The sequence below is a fragment of the Lathyrus oleraceus genome, chromosome 2 (assembly GCF_024323335.1).
Source record: "Lathyrus oleraceus cultivar Zhongwan6 chromosome 2, CAAS_Psat_ZW6_1.0, whole genome shotgun sequence".
Lineage (NCBI taxonomy): Eukaryota > Viridiplantae > Streptophyta > Magnoliopsida > Fabales > Fabaceae > Lathyrus > Lathyrus oleraceus.
In genome coordinates this window covers 54,693,583-54,704,592 of record NC_066580.1, presented here as the reverse complement: position 1 = coordinate 54,704,592, position 11,010 = coordinate 54,693,583, and the positions used below count along the sequence as shown (strand labels likewise).

The 11,010-nt window shown below is 35.1% G+C and overlaps 1 non-coding gene across 1 annotated transcript; it reads right to left on the bottom strand.

Moving 5' to 3' along the window:
- Positions 1-7,777: 7,777 nt before the first annotated feature.
- Positions 7,778-7,885, bottom strand: LOC127124572 (small nucleolar RNA R71). The gene has a single exon (XR_007804048.1). It is a non-coding gene; the product is annotated as a small nucleolar RNA R71 (small nucleolar RNA).
- Between the last annotated feature and the right edge of the window lie 3,125 nt (positions 7,886-11,010).

Sequence of the window (11,010 nt, the reverse complement as noted above, 5' to 3'; positions counted from 1 at the left end):
ATCCATTCATTTTTATCAATAATTCGAAACCATGTTGAAACATCAAATCACACAATTCTTGATTTAACATCAAGTCGATTTTCCAAATAAGCCTTGTAAGTCGATTGCTTTGGCATCGCCATCAACCACATGTAATTTATTCAAACACGAATTCCAACCATTTTTTCAAACCATTTAACTTCAAAAGGATTTTCTCTTAACATAAATTTTGGGATGAAAAAGATATAGGAAGCGTTCGCTTCACTATTTCTCAAGCACTTGAATAATTGGCGTATGCCATATTGGCGTATACCAATTTCAAATCACTTTTTCCAAATCAAATATAAATTCTAAATTAAAATTATTTTCAAACCATAATTTTCAAATCATTTCTTTTAAATCAACTATAAATTCCAAATTCTTTTAATTCTAAATTTCCGATAAAAGGATGGGAGGTGTTCGCCTCACTATCTTTCGATTATTCGAATAATTGGTGTACGCCATATTGTTCGAATTCTCGTCGTCAAAATTAAAGTGCAATCAAATAAATTCAAATCACATTTCATATCAAACACAATCTCGCAAAACAAACTATATAACTTAAACTTCAATTGAGAATGGGAGGCGTTCGCCTCACCATTCCTTGATTATTTGAATAATTGGCGTACACCACATTGCTCAAATCATCGACTTTTCAAAACATACCAAATCAAAATCAAAAATTCAAATTGTTTTCGCAATCAAATACGACATCCAAAAACCTTTCTTTTCATAAATTAAACTTCGGATGATAAAAGATGGGAGGCGTTCGCCTCACCATCTCTCGATTATTTGAATAATTGGCGCTCGCCATATTGCATAAATCATCGACTTCCGATTAAAACACGCTAAATAAACTTGGATAAGGGAATATGTGGCGCTCGTCTCATTATTCTTTGAATAAGCAAGTAGGAGGCGTACGCCTCACTACCGTGCATACTCAACATCCACAAACAAACTTTCAACAATAATTCGAATGAAAAAGGAGTAGAAGGCGTTCGCCTTGTTATTCCTCGAAAGAATTGGACGATTGGTGTGCACCACATTGCTCAATCTTTCGTCGTTCTTCAAAACACCTTAACAAATCAAACTAACTTCTCGCCTCCGCGCGATCGAAACCAAAAACATCAAACATATCGATTCAACTTGTCACCCACGTGTGACCAAAACCCTCCTTCAAAAAGGAACATTGTCAATCCTTTCTAATTCGCCCAACAAACCAGTGCTAGAGCCTCCACCGAGAGTAGACAAGCCATCATTTAGCCGTTAGAACGCCGACCTACACAGTCGTTCATCAAACAAAACACACCAAATATTCGTAGTAGCCCGAACTACGAATGCTCTGATTTTCTTATTGCACTATAAGGATACGTAGGCAGGAATTACTGTATCTTCGCGAGCACACTAATAAAAAATCTCCCCTTTCCCCTTCTGAGGTCTTCATCCATCTCTATTATCAACTCTAATTAGTCGAAGAAAGCAAATAACATTTAACTAACATTCAAATAGAAAATTAGACTAAAAGGTTCCCGTTGAGTACAACGAACGTGAGGGGTGCTAATACCTTCCCCTTACATAATCGACTCCCGAACCCGAATATGGTTGCGACTCTGTTCGAACATTTTTCCGCGTCCTATCGCGAGGGATCGCATTTTTCGAGGTGCGACAAGTAATAACATACTTTTACTCAATTTGAGGATGCAATATAATTATTTAAATATATTATATTTTTGAGATTAGTAATCCGATGGAATTATAATGAGACCTAATTATTGGCTGACTTATGGTTCAAGAGTGAAACCTATTTTGGTGATGATTTTTTTGATGATTGTTCGAGTTGCATGCATACTTGTTATACATGATAATACATGCATATATTTTGGAGTTAGGTAGGATTTCCATCCAGTGAGGTCAGGTTCAGAGAGGAACTATGACTATCTCATGTCCAGAGAGGGACATGGTTCAGAGAGGAACCAAAGAGAAGGGCAATCAGTAACAAACATCTGATCTCAAAAACTCGATACCACATGTATATTGATGGAGAAGTTGGTGCATTAGCATTTGCATTATAATTTGGAATGTGATTGTATGAGAATATTATACTTGATATTATTTCGTTTACCATTCTGCTGTTAAATTTCATCATTAACATTTGTAAGGTGTATTCTCACCCCTTTCTTGTTTGTTTTGTGTGGTTTTGTGAATTGTTGTATATATACTCAACATGAGTAGTTGCTTGTGAGTTGGAAGATGGCCTTACAACTTTCTTTCCTATTTTATAGTTATCGCTATTTAGTTGGTCTATATGCTCTCATATGTAACATCGGGAACAAAGCGTATTGTTTTAAGTTGATGTTGGAGTTTATTTTCCTTAAGTATTTCTTTTAGATAATTATTTTGAAGTTATTTTATTTATTTGAGTTCCGCTGCGAGATTTGAAAAATATTTATAAAGTATACACATTATGTTTTGAGTAACATCCTAAATTGTGAATTTTCTTTTTTATATTAAGATTCGAGGTTTGGGGTGATACTTCAAATCAAAGAAATGTCTGAAGCAAGGTATGAACGATATAAACCAATAAAATCCATACTTTGAAGAAAGTTATGCCATTGAAGAAGTCATTCTGAATGCAGACAAAGTCTGAATAAAAATATTTACAAGAGTTATTAAGACATACCAACATAGTTGGTAAGAGCTATGATTTACTACAAGATAGTGTTAGTAAAAACATTTTATATAACAAGCATTTAAAGCAAATGAAATTAAACAAAATTATCATTCTATTTAAAGCACGAAGAGTCTAAGACTCCCAAACATAAAAAAATATTGTGAAAGGGATCCGATGACAATGGTTTTGTATAAATGTTAGCAAGGTGACTTTTAGTGTTAACGTATTCAAAAATAACATCCCCTTTTTTCACATGATTTCTAAGAAAATGATGTCGGATATGAACGTGATTGGTTCGTGAGTGAAGTACTAGATTCTTAGTGAGGCTTATTGCATTAGTAATATCACACTCAATCAAAAGGCATCCAAGTTTTAAATCATAATCTATTGATTTTTGCATTGTCCATAAGAATTATGCATAACAATTACCAACGGCTACATATTCAACCTCAGCAGTAGAAAGAAAAACAATATGATGCTTCTTAGTGTGCCAAGAAACTAAATAGCTTACAAATAAGTACGACTAATGTTTTTCCTATCTGACTTTCACCTTGCAAAATCGAGATCAGAAAAGCCTTCTAAGCTACAAGCACTGCCTTTAGGATACTAAAGACCGTGAAAGGAGGTTCTGTTAATATACCTCAAAATACGTTTTACGATCTTAAAGTGGGATTCCTTAGGTGATGCTTGATATTTAGCAGACATGCACAAAATAAACATGATATCTAGCCTACTTCCCATTAAATAGAGTAAGGATCCGATTATACCTCTAAACCTGGTTATGTCAAAATCCACTCCTTTCTCATCTTTGTCATTAAGCACATTCAAGGCCAAGGGTGTTTATATACTCTTTGAATCTTTCATATTGAACTTCTTAAGAAGATATAAGAAGTGGTTTGTTTGACTTATGAAAGTTCCTTCTTTGGCTTGCTTTATTTGCAAGCCTAAGAAATATGTCATCTCTCCCAAAAGAGACATCTAAAATTCTCCTCGCATCAAACTTGCAAACTCTCAACAAAGATATTCATTACTAGACCCAAAATAATATCATCTACAGATATTTGAACTAAAAGAATATGATTTTCTTTGTGTTGTATAAATAAATTTGTGTCCACTTTACCACGATTGAATCCTTGTTTGATAAAATAATCTACTCAATCGGTCATACCAAGCGCTTAGAGCTTGTTTCAGACCATTGACGACTCTTTTCAATTTAAAAACTTGGTTAGGATTATCGTGATCCTCAAAACCCGGGGGTTGTGATACATACACCTATTATTTTATATGGATATTAAGAAAAGTAGATTTAACATCCATATGGTATAGCTTAAAGTCCAGGAAAAAAAAAATACCAAAAGGAGTCTAATAGCTTCTAGACGAGCAACCAGAACATATGTCGCCTCGTAGTTTATTCCTTGAGGCTGACTATATCCTTTTGGCACTAATTTTTCTTTATTTCTAGTAATTACACAATTTTCATCCATATTGTTCCTAAATACCCATCTTGTGCCAATGACGGTTTTGTAAACTAGACGCAGAACAAGGTCCCAAACATCGTTACATTTAAACTGGATAAGTTCTTCTTGTATGACAAGTAACCATCCTTTTTCAAGTAAAACATCGAATATATATTTAGGTTTAATTTGATAAATTAAAGCAAAGTACTTACAAAAATTATTAACCTGGGACCTCGTACATACACCTCTTTAGATGTCTCTTAGGATTTGATCTAACATACGATCTTTTACAATTATCCAATCTTGAGGTCGCTGGTTTAAGGTCTCTTGTTTTTCATCCTCATGTAATAGTTCCTATTTATCTTATTAATTTCCTCATCCTTTTGTAAAGGAGTAGGATCCTCTTTAGATGTTTTGTCATTGATCAAATTCTTCGTTATAATACTTGGCACGTCTTATAAATACCCTTCACTGTCTTTTAAGGTGAGGACTTAGCAAAGTAACATGAATGGATTCTTATACACAAGTTGTTATATAATTGTAAACCCTATAAGCCATACTCGTAGATGAGTACCACAAGAATATCCCTTCATCAGATTTAACATCGAATTTACCAAGATTCACTACTACAAATAACACATGTCATGTCAGACGTGAAATGAATTTCACCTTGATTACAATGCTGAGGTAACGAAGGGTGACATGAAACGTGGAACCTTTAATCATCGGTTAGAAAATAACTGAGGGGTTAGTTTAAATGGTAATGGGTTCGAAACCTAGGAATAACTTTTTATATTTTCAAATTAGCACCATATACCTCTCGATTTAATAACAAAAGATATATATATATATATATATATATATATATATATATATATATATATATATTTTAAATACTCATTACATTGTTTACACATAATATTAAAATAAAAATATATAACGGATTTTGAATCTGATTCATCGCCATCGCAGACAGTGAAGAATAAATGCTTGATACCTTGGGGAAGAACAAATCTTGGGGAAGATCAAATGTTGGATGCAATATATTCTCTATGGCTTTTGCTTTCATTTTTTTCTGATATAAAAAAAGTTTAGATAAATAAAATAAATATTCAGTTAAGACACTATGTTAGAACACAAACCTTGAACAATTTTTTTATGCACTTGCAATCCCTCACATAAATCTTTGGCAAAGGAAATACACTCTTGATAACAGTAAAACACACTGCATATTTGGCTTGGATTGCACATGTTTATTGTATTTTATTTTTCAATTTCTTGTATTATACTTGGGTTTTGTTTCATTTTCAGGTAACATTGCCCTAATAAGCCTCCAGCAAAGAAACGCCGTGAAAAGATAAAAAATCGGGGATTTTAAGTGAAAAATACACACATGCCAAGGAGGCCGCCATGAGGTTTCATGGTTTGACCACGTCTCAACAGTCACAAGACCACGTCTCCCACTCTTTTCCCACATGGAGAGCGCCCAGTATAGATGGCGGGCACCATCTTCATGGTTTGACCACGTCCCAATGACCAGAAGGCCACGATCTCCCTCTTTACACACATGGCAGGTGCCATGTAGGGGATGGTGGGCGCCATCTGCCTTAAAGAAGCTTTCGGTCAAGGCAATTGGAGCACTTTCCCATGACTAGAGAAAATCTCTCACACGAATTTTGAATGGGCTGCTTGGACCCCAAGGCATTGTTACACTATAAATAGGTCTTAAACTCTTAGTTTTTGATCATCCAGTCTTAGTTTCAGCGTTAGGCATAAACTCAGTATTAAAAGCGATAATTTGTCATGTTGAGAGGTTATCTCACTATTGTTGTAATCGATATTGGAACACCGTAGCATAGAAGTTTATTTTCCTGTCAAATTTATCTTCAAGTCAGATTTACTTTCCGGTATTGTACCAGATTCAAGTCTCCGATTTGGAGCAGGTTTTTATTTCAATTTGCAACTTATTATATATCGCACTGTCTTTACTTTATTTAAATTTCCTCACCACTTTACATTCTTTATTTTCCTGTCCCGCATTAAATGTATTTACATTATTGCTCTACTTTACTTTGTTTACTTTATCACATGATTTACTTGTTTTAAATTCTTTTACCGTAAAAAGATTTGTTTTCGAACCGAACTTAGGAGTGACACTTTCGTTCTTTTGGAAACCAATCACACACTTATCACGTTTTTAATCCCTAAATGACTTATTCTGCAAATTAATTATATGCAATGTTTACCATAGTTATGTCCAGCTAAATTTATTATGCTGGGATGTGAGGGTTGTCGTATCGATGGTACTCCACATGTTATTTCTGTATAAATACTTTAGGGGCTGATTTTGGTTTTAAACAATTTTTCTGAACTTAAATTTATTGGCCATTACGTAAATGAAACCACGTTTCTATTTACGTAATAGTCGTGATTACGTCGGGTAAGATCGAAAGTCGTCTGACACTTTAGATAAAAGTTGGTTAGTTTTAATTGATAAAAATAGCGAAATCTCTTTATTAATTAATTAGGAAATTTTCATATTATTAGAAGGAGATTGTAACACTATTTTCGGATGCGTGTATAGATTTAAGATCCGGTTATCCGAGCGAAAGCCCGGAACCCTTTTAAGTCAAACTTTCAAATCAAAATCACTTTTCAATTGAGATAAGAGTTTATTTCCTTAAAAAATGAGTTTACTACTTTAACGCAATAAGCACCGACCATATGTGATAAATTAGAGAGTAAAACTCGGTTCCGATTATGCTAACACGATGGTTCCTATTTAATTAACTTTTATTTCGAGAAGAAAATATTTCCCCATAAGTGTTACTACTAGAGAATAGCAGTACTGTTAGATCGAAGTGAATCATATTCCAGTATTATTTCTCTGAATTCAATCTTTGTTTTTATTTCCTGTATGCATTTCACTCTGTTTCGATTAGCCTTAGATATACAAAGTAACAATAGTAATCGATAGATTGACATTGGTCTCTGTGAGATCGATAATCTTTTATATTACTTCGACATACTCCGTATACTTGCAGCTACAACCCATCAAGTTTTTGGCGCCGTTTCCGTGGACCAATTATGTCAAATTTCGTACCCTGTTGTTACACCGTCTAGACTAAGGCATCCGATTTTTCCGGTCAATGAGAAGAACTCGCAGTACCGGAAACCTAGTTGATCTAATTGAGGAACCCGAAAGATACGCCCAAGCTCGTCTTTTACTCCGAAGACTTAAAAGAGCAATGGCAGAAGACCAAAATGAAAGACCACTTAAGGATTTCACTCTACCATCCAACGAAGAGCCCTACTCTAGTATAGTAAACCCCGCCATACCAGCTCATAACTTTGAACTAAAACCCTCTCTGTTATAATTAGTGCAACAGAACCAGTTTGCCGGTCTTCCTACGGAAAACCCGAACCAACACCTAAAAGTCTCTATTCAATTAGAGGATACCTTAAAAGCCAATGGTGCTTCTCTTGAGGCGATACGTCTAAGACTATTTCCCTTTTCCCTCAGAGATAGAGCCCGATCATGGCTAGATTCCCTTCCAGCAAACTCTATAACCACTTGGAATGACTTAAAGAAAGTATTCCTTGCTAGATACTTTCTATCAAGTAAAACCACAGTCCTACGAAACCAAATAACCAGATTCACGCAACAAGAGGGTGAATCACTTTTTGATGCTTAGGAAAGATACAAAGAACTTCTAAGAGACTGTCCACACCATGGATTAGAGCAATGGCTTATAATTTATACCTTTTATAACGGACTCATCTACAATACCAAAATGACCATTCACGCTGCCGCAGGTGGTCCTTTGATGAACAAACCATACCCCGAAGCTTGCGCTCTCATTGAAGATATGGCACAAAACCATTACTAATGGGGATCGGAACGAGCATCGGTAGAGAGGAAAGAGACCAAATGAGGTATTTACGAATTCAGTTTCCTTGACCATATGAGTGCCAAAATGGACGCTATAGCTCCAAAAGTAGAAAGTTTAACGATTAACCCTACAACTAACGCAACCGTAATCCAACCCGGATGCGAGATATGTTAAACCCAAGGACACACGACAGCTGAATGTAATCTTTTAACTGACACAAACTCAGATTAGGTCAATTACGCCTAAGGTAACCCCTATTCTAACACATATAACCCTGGATGGAGGAATCACCCAAACTTTTCCTATAAGAATAATAACCCCACTCAGAATTCTACACCTCAAAGGTTGTCTGGTTTCCAAACCCAAAGACCAAACCAACCAATGCAAGCTACTTCCCCAAAGTCAAACTTTGAGAAAAGTGTGGAGAGCTTCATCACAGCCCAGAATCAACAAAATAAGGAATTCATGAACCAAAACATTCATATAAATGGACTAATTACACAATTGGGCACCAAACTCGATTTTGTAATTACCCATAACAAAATGCTTGAAATCCAGATATATTAAGTGGCACAACAACAAGCTACTCAACCTAACCCCAAGGGGCATGCTAACGCAATTGCCATACGGAGTGGAACTACTTACGATGAATCCATAAACCCTAGGTTGAATAGAACATAACCCCCCAAGAAAAATGTTTCGACCACACTCGAGAAACGAGTAGAGGAACCAGTAGAACCTGAGAAACAAAAAGAGGAAGAAGTTAAAGATAAGGAAAGAGAGAAAGATACTAAAGTTTACGTACCACCCCCTCATTGCAAACCACCAATCCCACTTCCGCAAAGACTTAAGCAAATCAAATTAGACAACCAATATAAGAAGTTTGTAAAAGTGATTGAGAAACTCCATGTCGAGATTCCATTCACCGAAGCGATCACCCAAATACCATCTTACGCCAAGTTCCTTAAGGACATCCTAACCAACAAACGAAGACTTGATGATCCTAAACCCTTAGAATGCAATTCTATTGCTGAAAATAAACTCGCTAAAAAGGAGAAAGACCCAAAAAGTTTTTTTATACCTTGTGTTTTTAGGAAATCATGTTATCGATAAAGCACTCCTGGACTTAGAAGCCAGCGTGACCTTAATGCCTTTAGCCGTTTGTAATAGGTTAAACCTAGGAGAAATGCAACCGACTACAATGTCCCTTCAATTAGACGATAGATATGTTAAGTATCCAATAGGAATTTTAGAAGACATCCCAATTAGGATTGACCAACTCTATATTCCTACAGATTTTGTTGTCGTGGACATTAAAGAAGATGACGAAATCCATATCCTTCTAGGTAGACCCTTCTTATCAACAGTCGGGGCTATAATAGATGTCAAGAGAGGAAAAATGACTTTTGAGGTAGGTGATGAAAAAGTAGAATTTATATTATCAAAATTCTTAAAAACACCAGCCATAGACGACTCATGTTATGTCATGGACATCATCGACGAATGCATAAGAAAGTTAAACCAAGAAGACCCTGTTGAAACAATTAAATTACCTTCGACCCCCATAATGGAGGACAACTAATTTAAAGACCCTTATATAGATGGCAACCTTCATAAATGCTTAGCACTCACCCCAAACCATATGCCATGTCCTAAGAAACCATCAATAGAGCTTAAGGAGCTACCTAAAAATCTAAGATACGAGTTTTTGGATGAAGAACTAAATCGTCCTGTCATAGTAAGCGCCACCTTAAATGGTGATGAAACAAATCAACTTTTAGATGTTTTAAGAAAATATGCCACAACTCTAGGATATAACATTTCTGATCTCAAAGGGATAAGTTTGTCCGTGTGTATGCACCAGATTATACTGGAGGAAGATTCTAAACCCTCCAGAGAACATCAAAGAAGGATAAATCCTATACTGAGTGACGTGGTAAAAAGAGAAGTGTCGAAGCTACTAGAGGCTGAAATAATATACCAAATCTCTGATAGTAAGTGGGTAAGCCATGTACATATGGTACCTAAAGGGAGGTGTCACAGTAGTACAAAGCAAAAAAGGAGAACAAGTAGCTTAACGCTTAGAAGCGGTTGGCGTATGTGTATTGATTATAGAAAACATAATAAAGTAACTAGGAAAGACCATTTCCCGCTCCCGTTCATAGACCAAATGCTTGAACGCCTAGCAAGACATTCTTACTTTTGCTATTTAGATGTGTCGCGGATGGAAAAATACCATCCTTTATCCGTTCCTAAGGAATAGGGAAATAATGCTAAAACCTATTAACTAAGGGTAAGATGCAAGGTTCGGGAGTCAATTAAGGAAGGGGGAGGTGTTAGGCACCCCTTAACCCCATTGTACTATATGGGATCCTCCTTTAGTTCTAGAGCTAATGTGTTTCTAAGGAATGTTTGCTTTAATATTTATTAATTGTTTAATTATTTATTCATTTACAAAAATGTTTTATTATTTTAATAAGGGGATCCCTCAGAAATGTTTTTGATTATTATACTCGCTAGAGTCTTACAACTCTATGCCTACGTACCCTCAAATTTATTGAAGGATCAGAGCCATGTAGTTCGTCTTAAAAAATGTTGGTTGATTTACTATTTTTATCCCTTGAAAGGTCTCACGCATCGGGGGCGGAGAAGTAATTGATTTTGAAAAATGTCTTTATGCACTACGGAAGAGGACTTATAGTTTGAGGTGAGTTTAGATTGATTTTATCCCAATTGATTATTTGCACAAATATAATTATTAATTTATTTAAGAAAATAAATTAAAAGGTAATTATATAAACTCAAATATTATATCCTTTATCCCTAATTTTTTTTATCCCTTAAATCCTAAAATTTCCTTAGACATTTATCCCATGATTATTCTCATTATTGATTAAAAATAAATATTATATATTTATATGACATACCCCTTTTGATTGATAAAAAAAAATCTAACTATTTTAATTTAAGA